Source organism: Sphaeramia orbicularis, chromosome 5 (assembly GCF_902148855.1).
Source record: "Sphaeramia orbicularis chromosome 5, fSphaOr1.1, whole genome shotgun sequence".
Lineage (NCBI taxonomy): Eukaryota > Metazoa > Chordata > Actinopteri > Kurtiformes > Apogonidae > Sphaeramia > Sphaeramia orbicularis.
Genome location: NC_043961.1, coordinates 40935465 through 40948860, shown reverse-complemented (window position 1 = coordinate 40948860; position 13396 = coordinate 40935465). Strand labels below are relative to the sequence as shown.

Here is a 13396-nt window from a genome sequence, read left to right as displayed (position 1 = left end):
GTTGTTTTACTGGTTTGGCTAGGGATGCAACGGTACAGGTTATCCACAGTTCAGTAGGTAGTGCAGTTCTTGAGTCACAGTTCACGGCATGGTACAGTTCGGACGCAGAGGCCGGCTGGAGCCCGGCTGTGTGCCGAAATGTAACTGGGAGCTGATGGAGAACCTTAAGGCTCAATGTTGTCATGCGTCACTGTCTTCATACTGCCATGCGTCATATACATTGGAATGAGCGTTTCTCAATCAATCCACCAGAGGGCGCTGCTCTTAATTACCATACTGGCCAAATACCAAGAAGATTAAAGTTTTTAAGAAGAAGAAGAAAGTCAATAATGAACATGACAGCGACAGAGGAGGTTTTACTAATCTGGATACTAATGTTAATATTGAGAAGTGTAGTTGGAAGTAGAAGGACTGTGCTTCAAGTCCAGCTCTAGCCAGGCTGCGCCATGTCCGAGCCCGTAAAAGTAGTAAGAGGGAAAAAAAAAAAAGGCAGAATAAACCATTAACAATAGACAATATAAAACACATCATGGAACAGCTGTTTCCATCTTCAGTTATCCCATTAGAGCAGGTTGATGGAAACGGCAACATGATTTTTGTCCTTCGAAAAAAAAACCAAAACTCATGTATTTTGCCATGATTGAGGTAGCTGTGCAGTTTTTTTTTTTTTTTTTTTTTAATACCAAAGAGTAAATGTGCACAGGGGACAAGCAAACAAATGTCTTGGGTAAATTCTGACAAAGCAAACATTTAACACATGTAGCTGCTCCAGTTGTTTGCTCCATATTCTCAGATATTCTTGTAAAGTGTGAAAACATGTTGGACTGATGAGAATACATGTAACATCCAATCTAAGTTTCTCTGAAGATTGAAGATCGTGTGTGTGTGTGTGTGTGTGTGTGTGTGTGTGTGTGTGTGTGTGTGTGTATCTGCACGGTTCTGAGAAATTGAGACATATTTGACTGGCCAATTTGGTACCTATAGTTGAGGAATAGTCCCCCCTCCACATTAAATTTTTTTTTCTTCAAAATTCCCTTTTTTAAAGTTATGAGGGACTGATTTAATTCACGTTGCGAAGCTGAGGGGGAGGGACAGAAAGCTGCCTTGCACGTCAGGAGAGAGCAGTACCACAGTGAATGACAGGAAATGAAGTTAAAAACAGGAACAATGCATTTATGGTTAAGGAAGAGACTAGCAAAAACAGCAAGGTGATAGGACCAATATTTTGGGAGATATTAGTAATTGAGGAATACAATAGCCTTACAATCACGTTGCTATGCCCATGACGGTTGACAGGAAGCACAGTGCCACGCTGCATGATGGGAAATGAAGTTAAAAACAGGAAGGACGCATTTACTAACTTCAGTCACTAGATATCAGTATGAATATATTACTTGTCATTTAAATGTTAAAGAATGATTCGCCAAATATCAGTCCTTATAAAATATAGACTAGACCACAGGTGTCAAACATGCGGCCCGCCAAAGGGTCCAATCTGGCCCGTAGGATGAATTTTTGAAATGCAAAAATTACACTGAAGATATTAATCAGTAGTGTAAAAATCATGTTATTTCAGGTTCCATACATACACATATAAACCAATTAGATCTCAACTGGGTCAGACCAGAAAAATACTATCATAATAACCTATGAATATTGGCAACTGCAGATTTTTTGTCTTTGTTTTAGTGTAAAAAAAAAAAAAAAAAAAGTAAAATTACATGAAAATGTTTACATTAACAAAGTATCCTTTTACAAAATATGTGAATAACCTGAAGAAATATGAAGCATCTTTGGAAAAGTAAATGCAATTTCATCAACATTATACCTGTTACTAAATGTTTTGTGTATTTGTACTTGTAATGCAAGTTGTAATGCACCTGTGTAAATGATAAACTGATAAACTGAGGCAGAATATTGTTAAAAATGCACTTGTTTTTCTTAAGACATTTCAAGTTGTTCACGTTGTTCAGATTTTTAAGGAAACAATGTAGATATAAACATTATCATAATGTAATTTTACTTTTTTCACTGGTATAATTTTACTGGTCCGGCCCACTTTAGATCATATTGGGGTGAATGTGGCCCCTGAACTAAAATGAGTTGGACACCCCTGGACTAGACTAACATCTGTTCCCAAATGTCAGCTCTTCCCAGCATAAAAACTACCACATTACACCACACAGAACCTGGGTCAACGCGTTAGTAAAACATATTTCACTGACTGGATTTGGAGTTTTAACTTCTCATTTTTGCCGATGAGCAGAACAGGCAGAGGAAGAAGAGAGACAGCTGAAGGTGGTAGAGAGACATAAGAGTAGAATATGAGAGAGAGAGAGAGAGAGAGAGAGAGAGAGAGAGAGAGAGAGAGAGAGAGAGAGAGAGAGGATGGGGGGGGGGGGCGGTTCTGTGGTGGAGGAACAGCACCGCGCGTTGTGCAACGTGCGTCTGAGCATCTCCGTCTCCGTGTCTCTGCTGTGTGCGCTTCACTTCCCCCTTTTCTACAGGACTTCACCCACATACATTTAACGGAACTACCTCTACCTTATTAAAAAAAAAAAAAGAAAAAGAAAAGCCACACAAATATACATGAGGTCTCTGAATGACATGCAACTACACTCCCCCCCTCTCACTAAAACATGAAAAATAAAATCTACATTCAAGAACCCTAGAGAACACTTGACGCGTAGCTGGAATCCGAACACAGATGCAGAAAAAAGAACCAGGAAACTGACAGAAGTAACGGCCGTTTTGCGTTTCTTTCAGCTGTCAAAGACATCGCACAATCCAAGCGCACGAGAGGAAACAGGCGCGCGCAGAAACAAGGAAACAGCCTCCATCCAAATGGACCTCGTTGCTTCACCAGAAAAAAAAAAAAAAAAAAAAAACACAATGTGCCTGAACATCATCAGGAGAAAAAGCAATTCATTTTTCTCAGACATGCATAAACGCACCTTCACTGCCCATCGGTGTGAGGAAAAAAAAAAAAAAAAAACATGTCATTCAAACAAAGGGAAAATGCCACTAACGCTTCAAATTCACAAATATTATTTTATATATATGAAAAAATTAAATAAAACAAAGAAAAGATGGAAAAAGCACTAAAAGCAGCACGAACACCCACCCCAGTTTTGCGTTAAAGGTGTGCAAAGAGCGTGTGGTTTTTCACGTTACCTGCTGGGTTGATGTGATTTTCTAATATTATTTTGTCCTTTTAATGTCCTTTGCGCGCAGTCCCTTGTCCGTTTTGTCTTGTCCGTGTCCTCCCGTGTCCGTGAGAGCGACTGAGAGCTGGACGCGTCGGTAGCCTATATTTTAGCCTATTTATAAGCTTCTCTTAGTGACCTTTGTGAGGGGGGGACCAGAGGCATCAGGCAGTGGAAAATCACCGGCCTGCCTACTACTCTCCAGCAACAGGAAAGCTGTGTATGATGCCTTCAGGACCCGCTGAAAACGTCGGATTTTTTTCTTTTTTTCTTTTTTTTTTTTTTTCTTTTTTTTTCGATTGCCCCTGCCTGTTTTCCCCGTTTGGTTTGGATGTTTTGCTCCTTGTATGTTATGTAAGTCACTGTGATGTGTGAAGCAGTGACAGCACTTCACAATATCTGAAATGCTTGTTAAGTGTGAATGGCATTGCAATAACAGATACTAAATGTACTAACAAACATCTAACCTCCTGAGATCCAGCAATGCATTTTTGTCCTCTGTGGGGGAAAAGAGCTTTACTTCCACAGCTTTACTTAAAAATAAATAAATAAATAAATACTGTCCACTACAAAGGGCATTCCATATAATTTTTTAAAAATGTATCTGAAAAAAACGGTGCTTCGTGTTGTTTCCAATCAAGGCAATTATTTTAATTAAAAAAAGTTGAAACTTTTACTTTCCTGGGTGTCAGGAGGATAAGGAAGCAGCTCCAAAACATCCACAAAATCTCTCCTGAATGCAAATCCATTTGGAATTCAAAGTTTAATAATAGAAATTGGTATCTGTCGTGGCTTAACCCATTTCAGTTTTGTATCTCCAATAAAATCAGATAAATTCATTTTAAAATTTTACATGACATCTACCCCTGCAATTCCTTCTTCTCCAGATTTGCTGCAAACTGTACCTTCTGTAAAAAAAAAAAAAAAAAAAAAAAAAAGTCAGAAACAATTTTGCACTTATTGTACAACTGTGCCTCCTCAAACATGTTTTGGAGGGAACTGGAGAAAGTTATATTTAACTAAATCAAAAAAACATATCTCAGTATCTCCAAGGGAAATCATAACTAAATTTAAATGCTCTTATAAACCTTTAATTTTCTTAATTTATCTAATCATACTGATGGGCAAATATCATATTCATTAAGCAAAGTTCTCCAGATCCCTCCTTAACAACGTCTTTGCTAAAGAATTAAAAATGTATTATAAAACCTTAGCCTTAGCAAAAAAATGCAAACGTGAACATACCCTCGAACTGTTTGATGATTTATTTTTTGTTAATATTTGGTAACTTTTGTTTATTGTATTGTACTTTTTTGTATTGTTATGCTTACCTGCTTATTGTTTGTATCAGTACTTGAACTTATATGTAATGCTTAGTTCTGTTAAATGTTGCATCTTTCTACTTGTTAATTATCAATGAAGGTTTAATAAAAATATCCATGTTAATTATTTGATGTCATAGTCATTGATGATTATCATAGTTATGTAAGAAATGAAAGAGACCAAACACTGCATTGAATGTCGCCAATCACCATCCATCCATCCTGAGCAGAGAACCCCAAACAGACTTCCCTCTCCCCGTCCTCCTCCTCTAGTAGCTCCGGGGGGATTCCGAGGCCACCATGCACCAGTAAAACCTCAAATAAAAGCATGATGAACATTTTCTCTGTGTTCAACTAAACAGCTTCACTGCAGGATTTTATCATCATTTCACCATCACGAGGCGCCCCTGAACGCAGCATTAAGGAGCATTAAAGTGACAGCTCTCCCCACCCATTACAGTTGATAGGTTGGTGTCTTAACTGGCTGTCGCGAACACGCGCTCCCCACACTCATGCGACTTCCCACACTACCCCACCACCTTCTCCACCCGCGTGCATGAAAGCAAATGCGCGCGGCGGGGAATGAGGGACTATGACTGCGACTCAGAGCATCTTATTGTGCGGGTTCAGTAAAGAGCATCATTATATTCACATCTGATGATCACAGCTTTTATTAGTTTCATCACAGTTGTTGAGCTTATTTGACATGACACTTATATTTTAATAATGAATCAATGAGTTAAATACAATGGTAACATTAATAAATCCACATAGGCTGCCTTTTACCACTGATTTAACACAAACATATCACATTTACTGACAGTTTGAAAATGTACTTCAGTACTGAGGGAAATGACCAGTTGATTTTGTTTTGCATTCATTGCCCCTCAACATCAAGGCTGATTTCAACCTAGAAATATGGATGGAACAAAACTTACAGAAAAAAAAAGTCCTTGGTACATATGTATCACACACTACAAATGTGACATTAGATGAAAAATTCATAAAATACACAATTATTTACAAGAAAACAAAATAAAACTGATGAGTCAAAAAAGGGCTACATTTTAGTTTTATATTTTGAATTAATTTTAGAGCCTGTAATTGTTATTTTTTTTTACATTAGTAAAATAAAATCCAGCTTTTTTTCCATTAATACCAATGTATTTTTTTAGTGTCTACATTTCTACTTGAGCAAAGAAAGGGTGAGCTTTCACTGTCTACTGAATGTAATATCATTCACAGTATTTGCATACAGTATGGCCGACTTTGTATATGTGTTCAATGATTGACTTGTTAATCTTATTCTAATTTTCTCACACACACACACACACACACACACACACACACACACACACACACACACACACACACACATGTGGGTGTGACATTTGAGTGCTTGACTCCTGCTTTAGAAATGATGAATACATACATTTAACTTACATACCATGTGTTCTTGTCTGGGCTTGTAGCGGTTCATCCAGTCAGAAGCTCATAATGGTACAGATACATTCAATTAACCACACCCCCTACAGATTTATGTCTGCTTTCCCCCACCAGCAAATATAACTGATGAAGATTCTTGGATGACACATGGAAATTTTCAAGAACAAAACCGATCCAGTTGAACTTCAAGAAGAAGAATCCTTATTTTTTGTCAGTGGTTCACACCCATAAACATGCACCACACCAAAATTTGTCCCCTGCCTTTAACCCATCACTAGATCATGCATCACACACTGCATATAGGGCATAGCAGTAGGTTTGCCATATGAGGCACCTAGGGAGCAAATGGGGTGTTAAGTGTCTTGCTCAAGGGCACATCAGCCATCAACTCTCCACCACTCCAGGGAATCGAACCGGTGACCCACAAGCCGACTCTCAGCCATCTAGGCCAGTGTTTCCCAACCACTGTGCCACTGCATATTAGTGTGCCGTCAGAAATAATCAGGTGTGCCGTGGAAAAATATCCAATTTCACCTGATTTGTACTGTAAGCAAGCAGCGTCATATAGATACACACGACTGCACGCACCAGTTATCCACTCTACAACAACAGTCTCCTGTTTCCCTTTGCAAAATAAAAGTGAAAGTGAAAGTGAACCAGCCCCGATGCGGCGTGTTCTGTTGATAAAGCCCCCTCACTAGTGAATCAATGAGTTACCCGCAAACCCCCGGTATCAGGTTGGGGCGGAGGGATATGCCTCCCATACTATTATACAATGGATCTCAATCCAGGGGTCCGTCCAAGGGGTCACTGACACACCCCTCTCAGCTTTCTTGTTCCAAACGCCCTGTGACAATGTTGCCCGTGCACCCCCGATGTGCCCCCCTTCAAAAAACACAGAGACTCAGAGCTGTTGAGGAAGATTTGTGTGTGTCTTTCTTCAATTCCTGCAAGAATATCAGCTTTGTGTTCAACTAAACAGACCCAGGTTTCCAACTGTGTAAGTACATTGAGACCAGATTTACATCATATTTCAATAAATATACTTTTTGTGACAATTTTGTTTGGTGGTGTGCTGTGTGATTTTTCTAATGTAAAATATGTGCCGTGGCTCAGAAAGGTTGGGAAACACTGATCTGGGCCATGGCCGCCCCCTGTTCAAAGACTATTAAGGACAAATTAAATCAAAAGAACCAAAAGATCTGCAGGGCCCAAACTCAGGGGAAAAACACCTGTATTTGAAAACACACACCTTTCTTCCGCAGCTATCTCCCCCTGGTCCAAATCAGAAGACTGAATATAAAGACCTGAGTTCATTTAGTTCTATACAGTCAGAGCTTTCTTTGTGTGTTCCACTGGATACCAATCGCTGCATAATGGGAAAAAGAGGAAATGTCTCATTCTAAGGTAATGAAAGTTTGATGATTCTCATTTCATGCACAGTCATCAATATTTTATTTCATTTCTACTATAATATTCTTCTAAACACCCCTACATATTACCCTCCAGACCTGGAACCAGAATAACGAGGCTTACGCTGTCGGGGGCTGACAGCAAGGGTATATCCCTGAAATCCCCCCAATCCTCTGCTCCCCCAACCATTCGGAAAAAACACACCACCAGGTGTCAAAACATGACATCATGTAAACTCAAGGTAGTGGAATGAAGAAAGAGAATTGTTAGATAATCGATATGAACTCAGTTTAAGCTACATGGACCTGATAGTGGCAGAATAATGGTCACAGAACCAATTTTTCCCACAAAACTCCACCTAGTGAATGAAAATGACACCATATGAACTCTGGATGGTAGGAAGAAAATGGATATTTATAAGACGATCAATATGAACTGAATTTTATCTCAGTCGGCCTATTATTGCTTGATTTATGTCCAAAAAACAGATATTTAACTAAAGCGCCCTCATTTGGATGACTTATAATATTCATAGAGAAGCTGAAATCTGTAAGTTCTTCCACTAGGGGTCTCCTATGTTGGTTATCAAGGGAGAAGAAATCCTACCAAATCTGCCCTAGTTATTGCATTCTCATGATGATATCCGGCAGTGGCATTCAGGGTAAAACCATTACATCCCCCAACCCCATTTTGGGGAAATAATAAACTCAGTCAAATGCATCGGCTATTCTTGCATCATAATCTGTTCATGAAGTTTTTGTAATTATTCAGTTAAGTTTTAAAATATACTCTGTGAGGTCACAATGACTGTGATTATGAAAAACTATTTCAGTTCATCCTAGTACCGAAGGGAATGTTTTCGCATCATTCTGTAAACGTGTTTCAGATGTCACATTTTAAGTGTAAGAGGGTTGGACCAATCAATGGACACCTTTTTTTTTAAAAAAATCAGAATGTGCCATGAGTTCAAAGTCCACGTGATCTCATGGGAATAGTGACCACCTTTTTGAGGAGACCTGATTGGTCAGTGGGCTGTTGTTTTTTTTTCTATACATGATAGCCAAGTATCTTAAACATGACCTCCTGATAGTCAGTTGGTGGTACAGAATGAGTTTTTATGGTGATGTCCTCCAGTGTGAAGTAAACCATCATCATGACATGAAAACCCAGGGTCAGACCTCAGGTTCCATGTCCTGCTTCTCAATCAAGCCAACACACGTTCTTTCCACTCCGTTCTTTCTGACTCCAAGGCCTCTCACTCAAACTTCTGGATATAAAATCATCTGATTGGGTTTCTTATATATACAGTAGGTCCAGCACTGCCTGTCAATTTCACTTTGTGGGCAGTGTGTGTTCCCAAATACGTGAGACTTCATCAACCACTTCCACACCACATACTGATCAGAACATGAAGGATGTGTGCAGTGGGATTTAGGTCCAAGCTAAATAAGGTCCAGTTTAAGGCCCCACTATCTGCAGGGGCCTCAAAAATTCTAGAACTTTTTTTTTACTCAATGTTTTGTCTTAAAATTCAAATTTTGCAATAAATCATCTATAATTGCATTGACTAGATAGCTGAAATATAGGTGATGTGTAATATTTACTATCAAAGTTTCTTGTGTCAGGAGCCGATAGATAATTGATGGAATTATAGTGAATATGTATGTGTTTAACCTCACTGGTGAACTGAGGCACATCCATGAGTATGACAAGCAGAATTATCCTGAAAAAGAACAAATTCAACACACAGATCTGTAACAAACCATCTCTCAAGACCAGATTAATGTAGGTTTCCCTAATGTGGAAACAATATTAACAGTATTTCTTTGTCTGATGGCAACAAATTGTTGAGGAGAAAGATCATTTTCACAGCTAAAGTGAATAAGAAATAATTTGAGAGCAACAATGTCTCAAGAACAATTGTCTGAGCTTAGCATCATGTACATAGAAAGCCATAAGTTGCATAGTGTGTCTTTTGATGAATCAGATTCAGATTCAGAAAACTTTATTTATCCCTTATGGGCAATTTATTTGCAGCTTACCACAGACATCAGCCCAGACATCAGCCCACATCCAAAGTGCAATGTGACAAACATAAATAAATCAGTGCACAAATACAGGACAATTGAAAGCAACTATGAATAAATGCATTTAAATAATCAACAATAAATAATCAATAAATACCAATGCAGACTAAAAGACTAAAAGACCTTATTGGTTCCGCTAATATTTAAAAAAAAAAAAAATCATACAAAATGACTAAAATGGCTTCGGTCAGAGTTTAAAAGTGATAGCTGAATATCATCAATGATTTAGCTTTTGTATAAATCAAGAAAGAAAATGTTTTTAAGTTGTAACTTAGAGGATTCTCTAATATCATTTTTGTGATTTTACAACACAGTCTTTATTACTGAATATTACTAATAAAAATTAAAAGGCAATATATTTTACATTTTTTATATAATTCAAATGTATATATATTTTAAAGCTTTTTGAGACCAGCTGGTGTCATAAAGGAGGGATGGGCTTTATATTGGATGTGTGATGATCTTTGTGATTTACTGTGATCCATTAGCCATCATTATCAGAGAGTAAGATTCACACCATTTTTTTTTTTTTACCTTATATACCAAATTCTGAAAAAAATACAGGTAGTGTTCTTCTGAAGACCAATGGTGGATTTACCTACTGGCTCTTGGTGCCACCCCCCGTTTGAAAATGTGCAGAAACAATGGCCACTTTAACCAGGAACTGAGCCCACAACTTCTGCATTGGAGTCCGACACAATACCTACTGAGCTATACACCCACTGGGCTGTCAGGTGACCAATTTACTCTATGTGTATAGTGCCCTGCCCCCCCCCCCCCCCCTTCCATTTTTTTCTGGATCCACCACTAAAGACCAATGTTAGCCATTTATCTGCAGATTTCAAACTCTGGGAGATTTTCAGCAATACATACACTATATTGCCAAAAGTATTGGCTCACCCATCCAAATAATCAGAATCAGGTGTTCCAATCACTTCCATGGCCACAGGTGTATAAAATCAAGCACCTAGGCATGCAGACTGCTTTTACAAACATTTGTGAAAGAATGGGTCGCTCTCAGGAGCTCAGTGAATTCCAGCGTGGAACTGTGATAGGATGCCACCTGTGCAACAAATCCAGTCGTGAAATTTCCTGGCTCCTAAATATTCCATAGTCAACTGTCAGCTGTATTATAAGAAAGTAGAAGTGTTTGGGAACGACAGCAACTCAGCCACAAAGTGGTAGGCCACATAAACTGACGGAGTGGGGTCAGTGGATGCTGAGGCGCATAGTGTGAAGAGGTCGCCAACTTTCTGCAGAGTCAATCACTACAGACTTCCAAACTTCATGTGGCCTTCAGATTAGCTCCAGAACAGTGCGCAGAGAGCTTCATGGAATGGGTTTCCATGGCCGAGCAGCTGCATCCAAGCCATACATCACCAAGTGCAATGCAAAGCGCCGGATGCAGTGGTGTAAAGCACGCCGCCACTGGACTCTAGAGCAGTGGAGGCACGTTCTCTGGAGTGACCAACCGCGCTTCTCCATCTGGCAATCTGATGGACAGGTCTGGGTTTGGTGGTCGCCAGGAGAACGATTGTGCCAAGCACTTGGCATTGTGCCAAGTGTAAAGTTTGGTGGAGGGGGGATTATGGTGTGGGGTTGTTTTTCAGGAGCTGGGCTTGGCCCCTTAGTTCCAGTGAAAGGAACTGTGAATGCTTCAGCATACCAAGACATTTTGGACAATTCCATGCTCCCAACTTTGTGGGAACAGTTTGGAGCTGGCCCCTTCCTCTTCCAACATGACTGTGCACCAGTGCACAAAGCAAGGTCCATAAAGACATGGATGACAGAGTCTGGTGTGGATGAACTTGACTGGCCTGCACAGAGTCCTGACCTCAAACCCCATAGAACACCTTTGGGATGAATTAGAGCGGAGACTGAGAGCCAGGCCTTCTCGTCCAACATCAGTGTGTGACCTCACAAATGCGCTTCTGGAAGAATGGTCAAAAATTCCCATGAACACACTCCTAAACCTTGTGGACAGCCTTCCCAGGAGAGTTGAAGCTGTTACAGCTGCAAAGGGTGGACCGATGTCATATTGAACCCCATAGACTAGGAATGGGATGGCACTTAAATTCATATGCGAGTCAAGGCAGGTGAGCAAATACTTTTGGCAATATAGTGTATTTCTTTTTTTGTTTGTTTGTTTATTAGCTATTTATTAAATGTTCAGTTCAACAGTTTGTTAAAAAAACAAAAAACAAAAAAAACCCATCAAACAACAACATCACATTGTTCTTTAATTTGTTAATGGACCTTTAAATCATGATCCGATGATATATTAAACCTCTGCAACCAGTCTTTGGCAGATTATTATTATATAAGACAAGACAGAATAATAGTCATAAAACAAGTACTTTAATGATTTTAATACTTAGACAAGTCTTAAATCGTCTGCTGAGCCCAAAAGCACAGTATCATTGCTTAGTTTACATACTGTATCAGATACTACCTATGCAAATATGAGCAAATGTGCATAGAAATGATGAGCCAGTCTCTGTTTTGTAAATGTCTTTTGTACTTGCATGGTAGTCAGAGTTATTATTTACAGTCACATACATTGTTCTGTTTCAGCTTCAATAAAAGCACAAACAAATAATTTTCAGCATTTTTATTGAGCAATTTAATTGTATTTTTTAAAAATGTATGTATAAATCTACATTGTGATTGTGTTTAGATTGAGACGTTGCTTTTCATTGTCCTCATGAAGATCATATTTCTTTTCTCAGGAACAAAATCTGCATATTCTATGAAATACACAACTAGAGATAGATGAATGACTGTAAATGTTAGTGCATGCATACCTGCCTGTCCAGCAACAGCTGAAAACTATGAAACTGAACTAATGACCATGCACAAGGAGAAGGATGAGGCTCAGAAAAAGAGGCCAACCTGGCATGAGGATTTTGCAAAATACAACTAGAGGTTAGTTGTTTTCACTACATAAGCACATCTGATGTGCCATTTCATGCTTACATCCAATTGGTTGAAAAGTAGATTTAGGTCATAACAGCGTTACATTATGAGATGGTTTTGTCCTGATCTTTCTAACTGTGCATTGTAGAGCTTTTTTTTTTTTTCTTTTCTCATTTTTTTCTTGGCACAACCAAAGATATCACCAGGTTGTATCATCTTTTGTCTAAGACAGAACAAAATCACTGTTGATGTTGGATGGTGATAGTATCATGCCCAGCACTTCAACCAATAGCTTACCTTGTTTTAGCCTTAATTAGCCTCAACCCTGTACAACCTGACCATCAAAAACTAGCCACAAAATTCTACTTTTTTGGAATTCAGATGTTTATCAGACCTTTTAACAAAATCCAAAACATTTTCCATGTTATTTTGTTTATGATACACATTTGACACAATGGGCGTTTTTATAAAGTACCTTATATACCTACAATATCAAATTTGATACACACATTTTAACATTTCGGATGCCTCCTGAACGCCTCCCTGGGGAGGTGTTCCAGGCATGTCCCACCGGGAGGAGACCTTGGGGAAGACCTAGGACCTGCTGGAGAGACTACGTCTCTCGGCTGGCCTGGGAACGCCTCGTGGTCCCCTCGGAAGAGCTAGAGGAGGTGTCTGGGGAGAGGGAAGTCTGGGCATCCCTGCTTAGACTGTTACCCCTTCGACCCAGCCCCAGATAAAGCGGAAGAGAATGGATGGATGGATGGATGGATGGATGGACATTTTAACACAATGTAACTGTGCTATAAATAATCAATTATCAAATAATTATGCATTATTTCAGTACATGATGTACTTATAAAACAAAAAAAAAAAGAAAAACAATATGAATGTTCTTCTAAACGTAACGTTTAGAAAATTACCAAAGACTGTCCTGCGAAAAGAGTGTGGATGATTTAACAATAACGGCCATATTGAAAAGGGGGGGAAAAGCTCTTCCACTGGC

At 39.1% G+C, this 13396-nt stretch overlaps 1 protein-coding gene across 1 annotated transcript in view; it reads right to left on the bottom strand.

The window, feature by feature from the left end:
• The window catches only part of LOC115419589 (sodium- and chloride-dependent taurine transporter-like), a 43198-nt gene extending 39824 nt beyond the window's left edge, over positions 1–3374 (bottom strand). The window contains exon 1 of the mRNA XM_030134475.1: positions 3175–3374. The gene's annotated coding sequence lies outside the window, so the exon portion shown is untranslated. The remainder of the gene's footprint in view (positions 1–3174) is intronic.
• Between the last annotated feature and the right edge of the window lie 10022 nt (positions 3375–13396).